The sequence below is a fragment of the Sphaerodactylus townsendi genome, linkage group LG02 (assembly GCF_021028975.2).
Source record: "Sphaerodactylus townsendi isolate TG3544 linkage group LG02, MPM_Stown_v2.3, whole genome shotgun sequence".
Classification (NCBI taxonomy): domain Eukaryota; kingdom Metazoa; phylum Chordata; class Lepidosauria; order Squamata; family Sphaerodactylidae; genus Sphaerodactylus; species Sphaerodactylus townsendi.
In genome coordinates this window covers 76434863-76447285 of record NC_059426.1, presented here as the reverse complement: position 1 = coordinate 76447285, position 12423 = coordinate 76434863, and the positions used below count along the sequence as shown (strand labels likewise).

The following is a 12423-nucleotide window of genomic DNA, read 5'->3' as shown; positions in this document are numbered from 1 at the left end:
GCTCCCATTCTCCTGGCTTTCCGCAAACTATGAATGATTCATGAGGGCCTTTCTATGCAGGCAATGCAGGCACTGTGCAAAATTATTCACAAAGTTACTTGGTTAAAGTAGTAGGGACTGTGATCTGTGGTATTGCATGTACTTTGCTGTAAGTAGGATTCTACTTTGTGTCGTGTTTCTGTTCTTACAGTTCTGTTTTTTAGATTTCTGGTTGCTTGTAAAGCCCTAATCCTATTGCATTGTTTCTTTAATGCCCCATTACTCTGTGTAATCTGCTTTGAGTGTCAGTGAGAAAGGCGGATTATAAATAACATAAATAAGCAACTGGCGGTAGGTCTTGACAGGTGTCTGTAGATTGAGTTGGAGAGAGAACCTGCTAAAAGGCTTCTTCATTGTCTCAGTAGGCTTGAGAGACCTGGGCATTTTGGCTGTTAATGAAAACGTAAGTCTTTGCACATGTCTTAAAGAAATATAGTAGAAGACTTCTGTTGATTTTGTGTTTTTCCCCTGACATGTTCTTTTTTTTAGAATTGATTTTCATCAAAGCATCACAAATGGCAGTCCACACCAAATCAATATACCTACTGAAGATAATTTGTCTGATGGGTTCAAGACCAAACAAGCACAGGCCCTAAGTTTTTACATGGCCCTGATAAATGAATGTCCTGAGGTGAATTGATCAGTTATGTAGAATGCTATGGCCTGTATTAATGTTGATCTCCACATTTTATTTACCTGTGAACAAGTAGTTCAGGATGTCCTTGGGAACTGTAGGTACAGGCAGAAATTGTTCCTGTGACTGTGGTAGTTGCAAAAAGGCCTGTACTGCTGACTCCACCTGTGGTTGGATAATCAACATGCTGCTTTTCCCTACAGAAGTTAGGATGCTCATATGACTGAGGCCAGATTAAAATATTGTATGTCTGTGTGGAGCTGTTTGAGCCATTCCCAATTGGATACATCTGGAATTCAAAGTGAAATTTTCAGCAGTTGGTTACATTCATAGGAAGTTTGCTTGTAGACTTTGCATGTGAAGCGGCCCTCATAGGAAAGAATTAAATTATCCATGTTCATAATTCTTCCTTATCAGCTAAACAGACTATCTGCTTCTTAACCTGGAAGCTCCCCCTTGAGTATTCTCTAGGCCAGTGATGGCGAACCTTTTCGAGACCGAGTGCCCAAACTGCAACCCAAAACCCACTTATTTATCGCAAAGTGCCAACACGGCAATTTAATCTGAATACTGAGGTTTTAGTTTGGAAAAAACGGTTGGCTCCGAGGCGTACATTACTCGGGAGTAAGCTTGGTGGTAGTCGGTGGCTTTGCGTTGAAGCAACCGTGCAACTCTTCCAATGGGTGAATCACGACCCTAGGAGGGTTTACTCAGAAGCAAGCCCCATTGTCAGCAACCAAGCTTACTCCCAGGTAAAGTATTGTGCTTTAGTTCTTCGCATGAAAATCAGTGGGTTTAATAGTGCTTAACAGGGTTACCTACACTGCCTCTCCAAAACTAGGTCTCAGGTTTAATGCTAATAATTGAGCCCAGCGGTCCAGGCCAGCCTAGATGTGTGCGTGGGGGGGTGTGATTTCCCCCCACATGATTAACTCTGTGCGTGCCCACAGAGAGGGCTCTGAGTGCCACCTCTGGCACCCGTGCCATAGGTTCGCCATCACTGCTCTAGGCTACTTCACTTATTCATTCACCAAGCTTGCCTGCCCATCCACTATTCTTCAGTGCAGTGGATCAATTTTTCTTTCCTTGTAGCATGTGGCTTGACTTGCTTACTTGAGTAATCTGGAGATGTTTATTCAACATTTAGGTATGACTTACATGAAATGATCTGTAGGGAGCAGTGTTGGTATGTTAATTACACTGATTTGTTACAAGAGATTGTAATCAATAGCTTTTTGGCTCATTACAACATCTTAGCTTTCATTTAAGAAGAACTTTGAACAGTGAGGACAAATAACCTTAAGAGTGCTTACTAAGGGGCTCTTTATCTCATGAAATCTTTACATTCTGGTTGGAGGCATTCCTGAAACATAACTGCAAATATATTGGCCTGGTTTGGACTGTGTGTGTATATGTGGATCACTGTTTATCTGCAGAGGAGTGTGTGTTACTTAGTTAAGAACTTGCAAGTTAAGAGTGTTCGTCAGGATTTTGAGCCTCCCCCCCTTTTATTAATTATGTTGCTGTCTTTGAAATTGTCTGAAACCCCTGAAGCATATATCACAGTATTCAAGAGTTTTTAAGTGACTGTATCCTGTTCTAAATGAGAAGCACAATAATCTATTTTATTTATAGCTTCAATTCACAAGATGACATGTTTCTAAAGTTATATTAGGATATACAAACATTTCTCTGAGAAAAGATGAATGGACTTAATTCATGTTTACGCACTCTTACTTTCAGACTTCAAGGAATTTCAAATGTCTTCAGGCTCTGAACATCGCGTTGTTACTTGTTTCTAGTGGTGTGCATTTTGTGGCTTATGACTCAGTGTGCAGTACTTGAAGAAAGAACGTATAACTTCCAAGACGATGTTCCCCATATACACTGATGTCGGTTAGGGAGCCTGTGTCAGAAAAGCAGATGAAGGGAGAGCCTCCTTTCCTGTTGGGCACACTATGCGTAACAATTCATGGAGGATAATGGCTAATGTGTTAGCCTTGGACTTATGTGGCCAAGTTATTGCTCCACTTAATCTAACCCACAGGGTTTCTGTGAGGCAAAACTGCCATTCTGAATTTCTACAAAGAAATGATGGTGCACAAATATTCCTATTTTGCTGGAGGTAATATTCAGCTCAGAACTGCATAAAGTGCAAAGGTGTGGGGAGGGAGCAGGTTACATATCTTTTTGCAATTGCCTGCTGCCTTCTTTAAGGTTTTTGACATCTTTTATCCCTGTGGAAGTCTTGAGTAAATGGCATCCAGTAGTATACTTACAGGTCTAACTGAAAAAAGTAACCCTTATTAGGTTTGTGTCTTCTAATGTAGTCACATTGTTTCTCCATAGTGTACTCTTGTATGCCTTTTGACAGGTAGATTTCAGACTGCTAGTTGAATGGATATATGTTTAGGGGTGGGAAATTTGGATATGTTCATTTTATTGACAGTAAATATTTGCCTGATAGTGAAGCTTTGCACTAGTCCTTTGTAAACATAAAAATGGCTTCTGGATTTCTTGATCTACAGGTCTAGTACTGATGTAACGTTCTTGAATAAGGAACTAAATGTGCTACTAACTAAAGTCCTTCCTTCCTTTATTCCCTTCCATGATTTCTTTTAATCCAAATATAGCATATTGGCGGATAAGCTGAGATACTCTTGTAATGGGAGCTTGATCTGAGGGTGTGATATGGTCTTGCAAAACCCCATTGAAAAGGGACTCTGCTTAATGTTAATTATGGATAACATAGAGCTATATGCCCGAAACAACCACAGAAGAGTGGAGGAAGGAGCAGGAAAATGTGCATTGTTTTAAATGTTCTAACATCCCCAATATTTTAATCATGACAATATCTGCATTGACAGTAAAATGCTTGGCTCAAATTTGTAATTATCCCCCCCCCCCCCAACGCACCTTTTATTACATCCTCATCCTACCTGAAGGCCTCTGTTTTCACTAGTGGAAATGTTGGTTAGATCCAACCTTCTATTTGAAAATTTCCAGTTAAAAATCACTGGAATTTGCTTTTAAACAGGTGCTTAGAGAGTGCCAGGACACAATTCTAATTTGGTGTAAATTAGTAAATTTAGAGTTAGTTAACATTTATGTAGACTACAGAGCATTTCAGGTGTACAAAGTACCATAGTAATTTTTAAAACAGTCTTCATGTAGCCCAATATTATTCCCAAATTACAGATGGGAAACTGAAGCTGAGAAATGTCTTGTCTGAGGCCAACCAGTGAGTTTGTGAAAAATGACATTTTATCTTTGTTCTAGAATGCTCTGCTTGGGTCCTAGTGCCTACTTAGTTTTTGTCCCCAAGGCACCAAGAAGATCCAGGAAATGGTGGATTAGTAAACAATTATACTGTCATATTTCAGTGGAAAAGAGTTTAATGGCTATCATTACATGTATATGTCAACCTTAGGGTTGTAATCAGGTATATGATAATTTTATGTTTTACCTGGAGTATTTGTAAAAAGAACAAAGGTGATTCCTATAATAATTGATTTTAGATAAAATAATTTAAAATAATTATATTATGTAACACAATAGACTGTGTCCCACTTGTGTCCCACCTACCTAAAGGAGCCCCTTTGCCCATATGAGCTGGCCCATGCACCGAAGTCAAGTGGGGAGGCCCTCCTGGTGATCCCTTCTGCTGCCTAGGTGTGGTGGGAGGACTTTTTCTGTGGCAGGCCCCAAGCTGTGGAACAGCCTCCGTACAGAAATTTGCCAGGCGCTGATACTTTATGGATTTTGGCGCCTAGTTAAAACCTTCCTCTTTACCCAGGCCTTTTATGTGTGACCCCCAGGGTCTCCCGTATTGATGCCGGCTGAGGGTGGGGAGTAGGAGGGGTGGGGTTTTTAATGGACATTTTCATTGATTGTTTTTAGAGAATTTTTATGGTGGTTTTTAATGATTTGTGTTTTTAGGATTGTAATGTTTTAATGGGGCTTTTAACCCCATTATGTAAGCTGCCCTGGGACTTCGGTGTAGGGCGGGGCATAAATAGAAGACAGACAGACAGACTACTTGGCTGCAGTTATTGACAAGAGTAACCTGTGTCAACTCACCGATTGGTTCCTGGACTGCTGTCAGTTTAAAAGGGAACTGTTTGAGTTAAACCTTTTTTTAAAAAAAGTTAAACGGGCTCTAATTACCCTAATAAAAGGAGGCTGGTTTCAAGCCCAGGAATAAAATTGTTAAAAGTTAAAAAAATACTAAAGCTAAACTAAATTAAAAGCCAACAATGGCTGGAAAATAATAGGTTTAAAAGTTTAAAAACAAACTCAAACAACACGGAGCCCAGTAAATGAGCGCAACTGGCATGTTGCCCGCATTAAGCATGAATGATAAAACAATTTTAGATTAAAAGAAGAGCTAGTAGATAAAAAGTGAGTGAGGTAAAATAACTTTTTAAGAGCTTATCTTAAAAATGCGGAGGAGCTCGTCAGGGAGCGACCGCACGGAACGGCAGCCGGAACCGGAACCTCCGATTTCCCTACTTGCATTTCCAACTGTTTGAGTTAATGCCTGTTGAGCTGAGCTTAGTGGCCCTGCTGTTCTTGAATGTAGTGCCACAAGGGCTGCTCAGCTAGGTTTCTTCCAGGTCCATTTTCTTTTTCCGGACTGCTCCTGATTGTGAGAATAAAATGGAAGAGAGCAGTCTTCACAACTCTGTCTTTGAATTTCCCACCAATCATACTTTCAGTTTACCTACCCAGCCAACCACAGCCAAGCGAAACAGTAACCAGTCCCCTTTAAGTGCCAAACCTTTTTCATCCAATAGGAAAAAAAACTTTTCTAACCCTTTTTCTTCTTCTGAGAGCCCACTCAATATAATAGTGCCATAGTTTTAGAGCCTCAGCTGTGGGGGAGGGGGCTCGAGCCCTTTCAAATTGCCCATGTTAGGCTACATACTGGCAGTGGCATTTCTAGGTTGGATGTGGAAATGCCATCATATCTACTGGTGTCCTTAGGTTTCTTCCTGAACCCATTTTTTTACCCAACTACAAACAAAATGTTTAAAAATAAGTTAAATCTGTGTGTGTTTCCCCCAGTATTTTCCCCAGTATTTACCTAGGAGAAAGACCTGGGTTGTTGTTTTTTACATATGTGCCACCAAGAAGGAAAATAAATGTTTGTGTGTGTTTTAACTCCATGTACAAGTTAGTCGCATACATCAATAACTTTTTAGTGTATAACATGATACCCGCACCCTAGTCTCATATTCTGGGTTGTCTGTCATTTGGGTAACTAGAAGACTTCCAGAGAAGGGGGAGATATTAGGAAAATGGCACTGGGGGAAGGAACAGCTAGCCCCACCTTCTCAGAACCAGGGCTCCAGCCCAGTTTGTGGTAGCCCCAAAGTTGCTTTTACGTAACATAAATAATAGGAGATCTGGGGACCTAATGTAAGAAATATGTTTTATGCACTGTTTCTCTAACATGTTAACTTGTTTGGCTAAGACTGTGCTTTCATTGTACTGTCTGCTTTAGCAGCATTCCATGCTATTTGCTCAGAGCATTCATTTCGAAAAACTGGAAAAATAATACAGTTGACATACCAAGTTTAAGTACTAATATGGAGAAACTGCTCAGTCTGCCCAAGTTATATTCTTGCCATGTGCCTGTACTGTGTTTGTTTAGAGAACAGAAAGGACATAAAAACCATCCTGTTGCATCAGTTCAGTTTACTTCCTCTGAATGTGAACGTCCACTTCAGTCACCATGACTGATAGACCTATATCCCCCATGAGTCTGTCTATCCCCTTTTAAAGTCATCTGTGGTTGTGACCACTTCTACATATTCTGTCAGCAAATTTTACATGTTAATGTCTTACTGAGTAAAGAAATACTTCCTTTTCTCCATTCTGAATCTAGTGCCAGTCAACTTCATTGGATACCATCAAGTTCTATTATTATAGGAGAAGGAGCAAAAAGTTATAAGTCCACTTTCTGGCCCCTATGCATAATTTTACAAACCTCTTTAATTTCCTTCCTCTGTCATCTTTTTTCTAAACTGAAAAATCCCAGAGACTCCAGGCTTTCTTTACAGGGAAGGCGCTCCAACCTCTTAATCCTTGTGGTTGCCTTCTTCTGTACTTCTTCCATCTCTCTGCAATGTCCTTTTTGAAATATGGTGTCCAGAGCTACAAACAGTATTCCAAATAAGATCTCACCATAGATCTATACAGGGACATTATAATATTGGCATTTTACTTTTCAGCCCTTTCCTAATAATCTTCAGCATAGAGTTTCCCTTTTTCATTGGAGCTGCACGCTGAGTCAGCATTTCTATTGACCTATCTGCTGTGACCCCAAGATGTTATCTGCCTGTTTCAGTAAATTTGGACCCTGTCAGCATACACTGAGCTTCATTTGTTATATTGTTGCACACTCACCCAATTTAGAGTGACCTTCTGGAACTCTTCGCTTCATGCATTACTTACCCCCTCGGCTATTTGCTTTGCAGTGGAGTTTGCCCACAGTTTTTTTGTTTACGAAAAGTGTCCTATCAGTCATTCCCACCCCCTTGCCCCTCTTCCTTGTGAATGTGGCTGGGGATCCATGGTATTTATTGATGCCTTCTGCTGTTCATTTGTGCAGCAGTTGAAGAGAAATGGATCTGTTACTGTCCTTAATTTTTGTGTGTATTGTTTCCATTGCAAGCTTCATTTGCCTTCCACTTTTTTTTCTTTGCTGTTTTTGGCCTCACATTAGTTTGTTGGACCTGATAAATTTCATAGCAGCTTCAGTTTAAAAAATATGCTGTTCTACAGTGCTGCCCCAAAGAGTGGGAGGGACTACTGAAGTGTGGACAGGGGAAGGTGCAAGAATGCCCAAAGAAAGCTAAACACATGTTATCTCCTTTGCGTTGCTTGCTAAAGGAGAAGAAAAGTCACACTTTCAGAGCTTTCAGGAACCGCTGGAATTCTCTAATCTGAAGGCAGTGATTACCAAAGAGGAGGAAATATGTACGCAACTGACAGTCAAACCCAAAGGGAATGTAGGCTCAATGCAAAGCAGACCACAAGTGCATAAATGGCCACAATCAGCCTTGGTTTTTACCATCCTGTCTCAACTAGAGACAGTTCTTTGTTTTTTAAAAATTAGACCCCCTTGTGTCACACTGTTCACTCCTGGCTTGAGATTGTTTATAAACTAAACAGAATGGACCCCACTTCTGATCCCTTTGAGGGACCCAATTTCTTACTTCTCTGCACTCGGAGAACTGTCCATTTATTCCTACCGTCTGTTTCCCTTTGTTTAGCCAATTTTAATCCATAAGAGGTCTCATGTCCTTATCTACTTACTCAGGAGTCTTTGATGAAGTACCTTGTAAAAAGGCTTTCAAAAGTCCAAGTACATAATGTCTACCAAGTCACCATTATCTACATGATGAGGCAGGACTTCCCTTTATAAAAGCCTTGCTGATTTTCCCTCAATAGGCTTTGTTCTTCTATGTACCTAATAATTCTGTCTTTGATTAGTTTCTGTTAGTAACCTGGGATAGACATTAGGCTGACTGGGCTGTAATTTCCTAGTACCTCATCGGTCGTCTTTTTAAAAATTGGTGGAATATTTACTACTCTCCAGTTCTCTGGTACAGAGGCCAATTTTTAGTGCCACATGCTGATTAATAGATCAACAGTTTCACTTTGATTTCTGTAAGAACCTTCAGGTATATGCTGTGGACCAGGAGTCTTATTGGTTTTTAATTTGCCCAGTAATCTTAGAACTTCAACTCTCATCACATCAATTTGACTCAGCTCTTCAGACTTCCTTCCTGAGTGGCTCTGGTGACCAGCACGTAGTAGAACCAAGTGAGATATCTGGAATATGGAAGTCTAATATGCATTAAAAGCATACTCCATCACTAAGTGCAGAATGATCAGTGTAAGTAAAGTTACAGGGTCATTGTCTCTTCTGAACAGATGCAATAAAAGAAAAGAATTTCTAACATTTCCTATTTAAAATGTCACCCTGCTGTTAGTGCAGTTGGATTTTTTCAAATGTATAAAGTCCTAGTTGTAACTATAGCAAATTAGCCTTAATGCAGCTGGCCACAGCAAAAGCCATCCGCTCATTTTCGGAGCATTCAGGAAGGATGCTTCTAACAGCAAATAATAATTGTAATTTAGCAGGCTTTTCAAGTGAATACCAGGAGACAGCTTTGAAGCCATCCTACTCAACAAGCAGCATGAAGTATAGGGCAATCTTGCAATTTGGGTTTGTACTGTGTTGCCCTGCAGTAGTAATGCCATTCCTGTTTCTAGGAAAGAGGTTTAAAAGGGTGCTTTCAAAGTGGGTAATTTCAGTGGCTCCCAACATGCCTCAAATATTGTCTCTTGATGGAGTGCACATTATTTCTCTGTTTTGGATCAATTTTACTTGCTATGTGTAGATGGGAGTGAGTGTGCCTAGCAGCCTACCACCCCCACCCCCACCCCCCACATCTCATAGGTTGGTGTTATGGGATAGTTTTTCCTGTCCAAATAGTATGGGACAGCTCTAGACTAAATGTGGCTGGGGATCCATGGTATTTATTGATGCCTTCTGCTGTTCATTTGTGCAACAGTTGAAGAGAAATGGATCTGTTACCATCCTTACTTTGTGTGTGTGTGTGTGTGTGTGTGTTTACATAAAACGAGGTATGCAAGTTATACCTTGTGGTGTTCCATTGTTCTGAAGCATTTCAGTTCAGGTCAGTACTGGAAGTGAACTGGGCTGGAAAGGGGTGGGGAAAGCAAACAGGCACAGAAAGGTAGGAGGGAGTCACAGTTTAGATCTTCCCTAGTGCTGTGTCAAGATATTTTCATACCCCAAGAAGCACCACAGGGCTAACTTTGAACATGGTTGAATGCAGTATGGGGTTAGGAGGCAGTCATGGGTGTCACCTGTCTGTACTGCTGGGAACAACCTAAGTCTCTGTTGGGCTGCCAAGAACATTTAGGACACAGCCGAATGTATTGGACTCAAGGGGGGATGGTAGGCATGAATCATGACTGCCAGCCAAGAGCAAAGTAAACCTCTCCTGTGTCTTGGAGCCTTTCCATTGGTGCTGTCCGAGGAATTGCTGACCTGCTTGGCTGCGTAACCAGCTCTGACCACCTCAACTAGAGACAGTTCTTTGTTTTTTAAAAATTAGACCCCCTTGTGGACTTCCATGGCTTTACACATGAACGAGATTTCTCTCCTCCCCCCCTTTATCGGCTTTGACCCTTAGCTGGCTTGTCAGCCAGATTGCTTGTGCTGCAGACACCTGTGACGTGCTGGTTTGTAGTTATCTTATTGGGGATTAGTCATCAATGGTTCTATATCCTTTGGTTATCCTGTGGCTGAAAAGGCCTTCTTATCTGTGATATGGTTTGCAGTGGGCTTCCATGGGCATGCAATTCCCACAGCAGCCTTTAGCAGAGCTGGAATTGGTAATCCAGTGACGGGTAGTACGTGGGACCTCCAGATGCAGCTTATTCCAAAATTAGGGTTTATTAGTGGTCTTCTTGCAACTGAAGGGGAAAAGGAGGGCAGGTGTGGCACTGCTCTGCAGCTGCCCTGAAAGAAAAAGTTGGGACGTGTCTGTCTGTTTCCACTTCTACTTCCAGTAGACCACTGACTGCTTCCCTTTTAATCTCTCAAATGTTGTGTTCATCAGCTGTATGACACAGGTGGTTTAAGAGCTTTTTCTTGCTCTCTTATAGACTGAGGGTCAGTGAATTCTGCGAGGAATGGAGGTCTTCTATTGAAAAGCACTAAGCTAGCCAGAACATGCAGGAAGTGGTCAGAAAAAGAAGAACTTTGAACAATGGTAATATAGCTAGAAACACCACTTCTCTCACATGACCATTCATGCTGCAGAATCCTATACCTGCAATATTTGTGAGGGTGGGGGAGTATGGCTGGACAGTCCTGTGCAACTTGCTGTCCTTGGTTATACTGTATAAATACTATCCCCCAACAAACCTGTGCAAAATCTCTTAGCAATGGGGAAGGACTTACACCTTTAAACAATTATCTATTATAAAGTGTCCATTACAAATATAATTGGTCACTTTTTTGTAAAATTATTTCAGTGTTTCTGGTAGGGCATGAGGTTTTGTGAATCACAGCTCACTTCTTCAGAACTGGGCCTCACAAAAGTTCACATATACTGTGCTAGAAATTTGTTAATTTTTAAAGTGCTCCTGGACTCGTACTCTTTTCTACTTCTACAAACAGACAAATGAGGCTACTCATCATGATCTGGCTTCAGTGTGTCATTCTGATTGCACTGAAAAAATGTGACATGCATGCACCCCTCTAAAAAATTTTACTGCAGCAGTGAAAAGCTTTCAGAATGTACCCGTTTCAATGCTGACTTGTGATCTTTGTTTTTCTGTTTCAGGGCCAATAGTTCCATCTACAAGCTGGAATATTTTTGCAAGTGCTGATGTGGTAAGATTTTTATGGGTTAAGTCTGTTCTATTTAGCCAGCATAGTGTAGTGGTTAAAAGCATCAGACTCTAATCTGGAGAACTCGAGTTGATTCCTCATCCCTCCACATGCAGTTTTCTGGGTGACCTTCAGCCTTTCATAGTTCTCTCAAAACTGTCTCAGTTCACAGGGAGGCAGGTAATGGCAAACAACCTCTGAATGTTTTTTCCCTTGAAGACCCTATGGGGTTCCCATACATCTGCTGTGATTTTACAGCGCTTACCACCATCCATCATTCATGTCAGACTTCTCTGCCGTATACACAGACTTTATAAAGATGGTAGAAAATGAGTAAGAGAAGATTGTCTAAACTAGAAAATGTTTGTGATTCCCTTTAAGATGAACTGTACATTTATTAGATGGAATTCCTGCTAAATAAATATAAATAAACTATGTTGTCACTTATTAACTGCAGCAAAAATGACAATCACATCCTCTTGGAAATCTGATAACATGGTCTTTGTTGGAGATGTGAAGAAGAAGTTGGATCTTTCTTTCACACATGGTGGACTTGTGATAAAATCAAGAAGTACCAGTACATATGAAAATGCAAAGAATACTTAAACTAAAATTTCCTTTTACTGTTAAAACTATGCTTATAGGCCTTTTGCCTGAAAGTCTTCCAAAGAAGCTTAATGAACTATGTTGGTACTTTATTAACAGCTGCAAGGGTAATAGTTGCATTCCACTGGAAAACTGAAAGAGACCTTAACTCTGGGAAGATAGTTAGAAAATATGCTACAAGGGCCAAATTAACCAACCTTGTAAACAGACGGTCGAAACAAGAGTTTGATGAGAAATGGGAGCTGTGTTTCTTACATGAGGCTGAATTGAGTATGTAAGAATAATAACAATAGTAAGAATATTAATTTGTTATTAACTAAGATATAAGCAACTGCTTACTAGATACTCATTGCTGTTTATGAATTAAATGTTAGAAGGTAGTGAATTTTAAAACTATGCATTGTTCTCACTGAATGACATTGATGTTGTAATATCAAGGTCCAATGTGTTAGAGTTAGTATATATAGTTCATGGGTTAAAAAAAAAGATAACAACACTGTCCTGGGATGTCAAGTGACATAGGGCTGTATCTGCATAACAACCTTGTGAGGAAAGGTAGGTTAAGATAATAACTTGCCCAAAGCTGTCCAGTATGTTTCATTGTTGAGCAGGTGCAGCCCAGATCCCCAAAGTCAATGTCAAACACTCCATCTAGTATACTACAAGAATATTAATAGTGCTGCGCTGAATTGTGCCAAACACC

General features: G+C 40.5%; 1 protein-coding gene across 8 annotated transcripts in view; it reads left to right on the top strand.

The window, feature by feature from the left end:
- Positions 1-12423, top strand: part of LG02H11orf24 (linkage group 02 C11orf24 homolog) — a 36512-nt gene that overhangs the window by 1524 nt on the left and 22565 nt on the right. For 4 of the 8 annotated variants that reach the window (XM_048486484.1, XM_048486480.1, XM_048486481.1 and 1 more), the window contains 2 exons: positions 10385-10491; positions 11068-11117. The gene's annotated coding sequence lies outside the window, so the exon portion shown is untranslated. Of the gene's footprint in view, positions 1-541; positions 671-10384; positions 10492-11067; positions 11118-12423 lie in introns of those variants that run through there. The other 4 variants (XM_048486487.1, XM_048486485.1, XM_048486486.1 and 1 more) reach the window with 2 other exon arrangements.